We start from the raw sequence: 6217 nt of genomic DNA, 5'->3' as shown, positions 1-6217 counted from the left end.
TGCCTTGGAATAAATTTCTATTATTTTAGTGGAAAAAGAAATATAATATCTTTTACCTGTAATGTGGCAGAGTCTCAGTACTGACACCAAAAGTTCAGATCATAAGAAGAGAGCCCGAGCAGTTTTGTCTTATTCAGATGAAAATCTTTTAAGTTTATTAGTTTCTAAGACTGGGTCTCTCCACGGTATACACCTCATGCCTCGGCGTCTCCCTCACGGTGGACACGAGGTCCAGGCTTGCTGTCCAGACAGGGTCTCACCATGTTGCTGAGGCCAGGCTCAAGCTAGTGACCCCCTGCTCAGCTTCCTGACTCACTGGCGTTATTCTGATGCACCAACACGCCCAGCCGCAAGTTTACCTGAATTAAACCTGCGTCTCACAGGTGAGCCTGGCCTTCAGAGCTCAGCATCTCAGTGGTCCAACCCACTGTAGCTGAGCCTTGCAATTTTATTATTTATTTATTTATTTATGTATTTATGTATTTATTTATTTATTTATTTAGAGAGTTTTTTCTTGCCTTTGGGCGTGTGCACTCACCAGAAAAACAGAGAGAGACAGAGAGACAGGGAGCGAGAAATCACTTCCATTCTCCTCTCAGGATCTTGGGCACGCATGCACACGTGCCCAGCTTGTATTTAAGCCACCGGGTCAGGGACTCGTACTGCAGTCGACTACATAGGGGTCCAGCAATATAGCCAATATGCTAACTGCTGATCCTGCAATTTTATTTTTTAAATTGGTGTATATAGAAGTTGTGTACCCACTGAAATGCTACAGATGAGAAATTACTATAGGCCAGAATCAGACCTTCTCCTCATATGTGGGCCTGGCCGGCAAAGCAGAGCATCTCAGTGGTGTATCCCACTGTGGCTGGACCTTGCAATCTTATTTTTAAATAGTGTAAACGGGGACCCCAGCACATGGTATAATGGCTATGTTGCTGGACTCCTACATGGTCGACCGTGGTTTGAGTCCTGGACCCAGGCACTTCAAACTCAAGGCAAGTACAAGTGCGTGAGTGCTCGTAATCCTGAGAGCAGAATGGAGGAGAAGGGGTCATGATGTGATCATCCCTTTGCGGGGTGATTTCTCGCTTTCTGTCTCTGTGGAGAATACACATGTCCTTTAGCAAGAAGCTCTCTTTAAAAAAAAAATCCTGTGTATTGAAATTGTGTAATAGTTCGTTATACCCAGTGAGAAGCTATAGATGAGAAATTACTTTAATTACTATATTCTCAAATTATCTTAACTTTCCCCTCTCTTTCTTTCTTTCTTTCTTTCTTTCTTTTTTTTTTGTGAAAAGACTACCTAAATGTTATTTCCAGCAACTTTCTATATGCAATGAAATGTCACTAAGCCCTCATGCTGTGTGCGGTGAGGTCTCTGCACTCACTCCTGACGTCAGAGGAAGGGCCAGGTGGTGTCAGTGGAGAGTGGATTCACCCTCAGGAGAGCCTCAGGGGAACCTCAGTCATGCCCTCTGCACTGAGCCCCTCCAGGGCACTGGAGTATCAGGGTCCCCAAACCAAGGCCCACAGTGCCCCCTCGTGTCCACAGGACTCACGTCACCCACATGTGTCACTACTTCAAGCACCAGGACTGCTTCAGTCCTGCCCACACAATCTGGGTAGTTTGCTGAGTGTTTTCCAGGAACCGCCTCAGCCAGATGTTCCCAGTAACCCCAGCAGCCCTGAACTTAAGGCACCATCTTCTCTCTCATCTATGACCAGGGACCATCATGGGAGGTGACATGATTTCCCCACAGTCCCAGGCAGCAGTGGGAGGAGCCCAGGACCAGGAGTCTCAGTGCACAGTGGCCTTCAGCTTCCTGCATCTGCCCCCTCCTCAACCTCTCTCCCCAGGGCTCCTGGGCTCTCTTATCCCACCCTCTCTCCTGTGTCCAGGTGTCCTGTCCTCCTGAGCTCTGTGGACAGAGGTGGAGATGCTCCCTCCAGGGTAGGAAATAGAAAAGGCTGTGTCGGGGGTGACACCAGGAAGATCAGAGGACTGATGTGGCTCCACTTTACCGGCCCTGTGCTTAAATATTAAAGTCAGGATGCCATTTTTGTGAAATCAAGGCTGTTTTTATACAAGGAAAGAAAAAACAGGTAAAGGAGAAATAATAATAAGAGAGTCATTTTATTGGCTACAGGCCCATGAATGATAACAAAGACCCTGCAAACTTGGACACAGTAATGCCAGTGTAGCTAGTAATCCGAGTTTTGCTTCATTCTTTAATATTAATATGAAGGAAGTTCTTCATGGAAGCTGAGAACTAGCGCTATCAGGGAATGAGAGAAATGAAGATTTTCTGCTGAGAATTAACCCTGACAGAGTCCCATGTATCCTTCTCTCATCTCTTTCCATCTCTCCAAGCTCTCCTTTGTTTCATTTTTTAAATTTTTTCTTTTTTTAGTATTTTTTTACTTTTTTTTTTTGGAGAGGTTTTCGCTATAGGGCGCGTGCGCTCGCCAGACAGACAGAGAGAGACATACAGACAGAAAGCGAGAAATCACTCTCCAGGAGGGATGATCATGCCGCAATCCCTTCCCCTCCATTCTCCTCTCGGGATCTTGGGCATGCACGCACACGCACCCGGCGTGAGTTCTAACCCACCAGGTCCGGGACACGAACCATGGTCGACTACGTGGGAATCCAACGACATAGCCATTACGCTAACTGCTGGTTCCCCTCTTTTTTTAGTATTTTTAAGATAAAGTATTTTCTTGACTCTCAGATTCTCCTTTATCCTGTTAATAATTCCCTTTCCCAACTCCCATTCAGTTTTGTTTTTTTTTTAGAGGTTTTTTGCTATAGGGTGCGTGTGCTCGCCAGACAGACAGAAAAAGACAGAGAGATAAAAAGCAAGAAATCACCCCCCAGGGGGATAGCCACACCACAATCCCTTCTCCTCCATTCTCCTCTCGGGATCTTGAGAATGCACGCACACGCGCCCGGTGTGAGTTTTAAGCCACGGGGTCCAGGATGTGAACCACAGTCAACTACCTGGGAGTCCAACGACATAGCCATTACACTAACTGCTAGTCCCCCAACTCCCATTTAGGAGAGGCAAAAACGGCAGACCTTTAGAAGAAAATTTGAGTCCTCCATGATAGTTGAGAACTAGTACATTTGCACGGCTTGCTCATGGGGCATGTGGTTTTCATTTTTTGTTTTCTAAAAGAAAGAAATATACTTTTTTCCCCCCTCTTTCTCAGTTTTCTTATCCTTTTCCTTCTCCCTCATCAATTTGCTGCTCAGCTACCATGCACTGAGCAGATCTGTGAACTGCAGCCAGACATCTGAATACTATTAGGGTCAACATATTTCTCAATTCACACAGTGGGAGAAAAATGGAATGGCAAAGAGTTTGCATATGACCTTCTCCTGCACGCCTCTGAATGCTCAGATTGAACTTTTAGAAATCAGGACGAAATGGGGAACCAGCAGTTTGCGTAATGGTTATGTCGCTGGACTCCCATGTAGTCGACCGCGGTTTGCGTCCTGGACCCGGTGGCTTAAAACTCATGCCGGGCGCGTGTGCGTGCGTGCCCAAGATCCCGAGAGGAGACTGGAAGAGAAGGGATTGCGGCATGTCCATCCCCCCTTGTGGGAAGCCACCCACATCAAAATGGCTGTCATGACCTTCACATTACAAAATGGCCGCTGCTCCAGGGACAGACAACTTCCTGGTTCAGACAAAACAGACAGGTCCTCAATTAGGTCCGCTGTAAACCCCGCCTACTTTCTCCTGCCTTGTGTGCTCTGGCCTTCAATAAACGAGCGAAACCTTCATACCATCAAGAGCTGTGACACTTCTTTCGCTCCCGTGCTGAGACGCTGCCCCAGTTCCAGACCTCCTCCCCCTCGCTTGGGTTCCCTGCTTGATACGTCCTGCGGGCCAGGACACCCCCTGGGGGGTGATTTCTCGCTTTCTATCTCTCTGTCTCTCTCTGGCGAGCGCACACGCCCTATAGCGAAAACCTCTCCAAAAAAAAAAAGTATTAAAAGAAGACTAGATGATACATAAACCTGAATCTTGGATGTAGAAGTCAGAATCACTGGACTAGAAAAACCCACCATGAAGACTGAGAAAATATCCCCAAAACTGAAATTAATATATGAAAAACACTAGATACTATTAAATCTGCAAACATCTGGATAATCAGTTTCCCAGAAGGTGAAGGGACTAATAAGGGCATTGATAATCAATTCTATGAAATCCTGGAAGAAAACTTTCCAAACCTAGAGAGGCATTCAAAGATCCAGACCCAAGAAATACAAAGAGCCCCAATTATGATCAACCCAAGAAAATCTTCTCCAGAGCACATCATAGCCAGATTGGCCAAACCATGCACAAAGAGAAGGTAATAAGATTGGCGAGAGAGAAATGTCATGTTACCTACAAGGGATAGCCCATCAGGCTAACAGTGGGCCTCTCATTGGAAACAATTTGAGCAAGGAAAAAATGGAAAAATATACTCAAAGTGTGCAGTGAAAATAATTGCAACCAAGAATACTATATCTGGCAAGATTAGCCTTCATATGTGAAGAGAAGACAAGAAAATTCTCAGATAAACAAAACCTGAAATAATTTAGACAGCAGACCAGTTCTCCAAGAAGTTCTGAAGGGAGTGCTATAACACGAAAACTAAAGTAAGACAAAGAAATAAGAGTTCATAAATGATGAGAAAATGGCCAGCTTAGTGGTAGGGACAAGTCCAGAGCTGCACATTATATTCCAGAATTTAAACAGAAAGATCGGACCACAACTAAATATAAAGTACATGAGTCTGAATTGGTGAAGTAGAATTTTATGACTTTTGACTAAAACATTACTGATCTTCATTAATACTGGGGCATCTGCTGGTTCCTTATTTAAAATTCATATTAAGTTTTTGTATTTCTTCATGGGAGAGACAGAAGGGCAAGCACCTCCAACATGGTCTTCACACCACAGTCCCCTCATCTCAGCCCCCCTGGGGCATAGACACGCACACTGGCACCCAGCGTGCTCAGAGGAGAACTGGGACCCAAACCCAGGCCCTTTCCAATGGGGATCCAGTTGTGCTCCCACTGCATCTCTGCCTACTGCCTATTTTATTCCTTTGAAAAATTTATTTGTAAGTTGCATGGCCTTTGGAGATGTGAGTGCTTTTCACATTGAAAAGGGTAAATGGGGACCAGCAGATGGCATGACAGCTATGTTGTTGAACTCCCATGTAGTCGACTGTGGTTCGAGTCCTGGACCCGGTGGCTTAAACTCATGCTAGGTGCGTGTGCATGCGTGTCCAATATCCTGAGATAAGAATGGAGGAGAAGGGATTGTGGTGTGGGCATCTCCCTTGGGGGTGATTTCTCACTTTCTGTCTCTCTGTCTCTCTCTGTCTTTCTGGCGAGCACAGTTGCCCTATAGCAAAATCTCTTAGGAAGGAAGAAAGAAAGAAAGAAAGAAAGAAAGAAAGAAAAATAAGTAAATAAAAAAAGGTAAATGAACTGAACCGTGGTGGAGGCTTCAGTGTCTACTGTGACTCCCGGAACTCACTGAGTCACCTCCATCTGCGTTTCTGGTCAGGGATGAATAGACAGAGTGTGCAGATGAGGAGATGGAGGTGGGGGCGTGGAGTGCAGCCCCCAGGTGCATGTCACGGAGCAGCTGGGGCCGAGGCTCCTCTATGCTGGGATTCACCTGCAGCCTGGATCTGGCCTTCGGCTCTCTGAGAACTGAGAGCTCCTAGGATATGAGGCTCATTATTTTTTGCAAAAAAATGCAGGAAAAAAAAAGAAGGGAACCAACAGATCTTCGGGGACACGTGGTGTGCACACTGGGAATTTAGGAGGGAAACAGAGCTCTCAGGTGCACAGTGGCCCCCGCAGGTCCTGATGCCAGAGGTGGGGACAGCAGACTCATAGATGGCTTCTCTGAATCCAACTCTCCATGGAGACCTTCAGGCTCAGGCCAGCTTGGAAGGAGGGAGGAGGCACCTGGGGGAGGAGGTACTGACCTCAGGGAGGGTGCAGTGGGAGCCTCAGTCTTCCCTTCAGAGAGCTCTGGAGCTAGGGAATACAGGTGGCCCAGAGTGGAGGCAGGGCGTGAGATCCCGGCAACAGACTTTTCATCTAAGCAGGCCTCTCTGGGTAGAGGCATGAACTGGAGGAAGGGGCCCAGCTCTGAGGGGCTGACAGCTCCCAGCAGCGGAGGGGGGGCAGCCCTGA

At 46.7% G+C, this 6217-nt stretch overlaps 1 gene segment (V, D, J or C); it reads right to left on the bottom strand.

Annotated features, from left to right (window-relative positions):
• LOC102502721 (immunoglobulin lambda variable 3-19-like) overlaps window positions 1-6217 on the bottom strand; it is a 13834-nt gene that overhangs the window by 745 nt on the left and 6872 nt on the right.

This window comes from Tupaia chinensis, unplaced genomic scaffold (genome assembly GCF_000334495.1).
Source record: "Tupaia chinensis unplaced genomic scaffold, TupChi_1.0 Scaffold000035_1, whole genome shotgun sequence".
Classification (NCBI taxonomy): Eukaryota; Metazoa; Chordata; class Mammalia; order Scandentia; family Tupaiidae; genus Tupaia; species Tupaia belangeri.
This window is presented reverse-complemented; position numbering and strand designations above follow the sequence as displayed.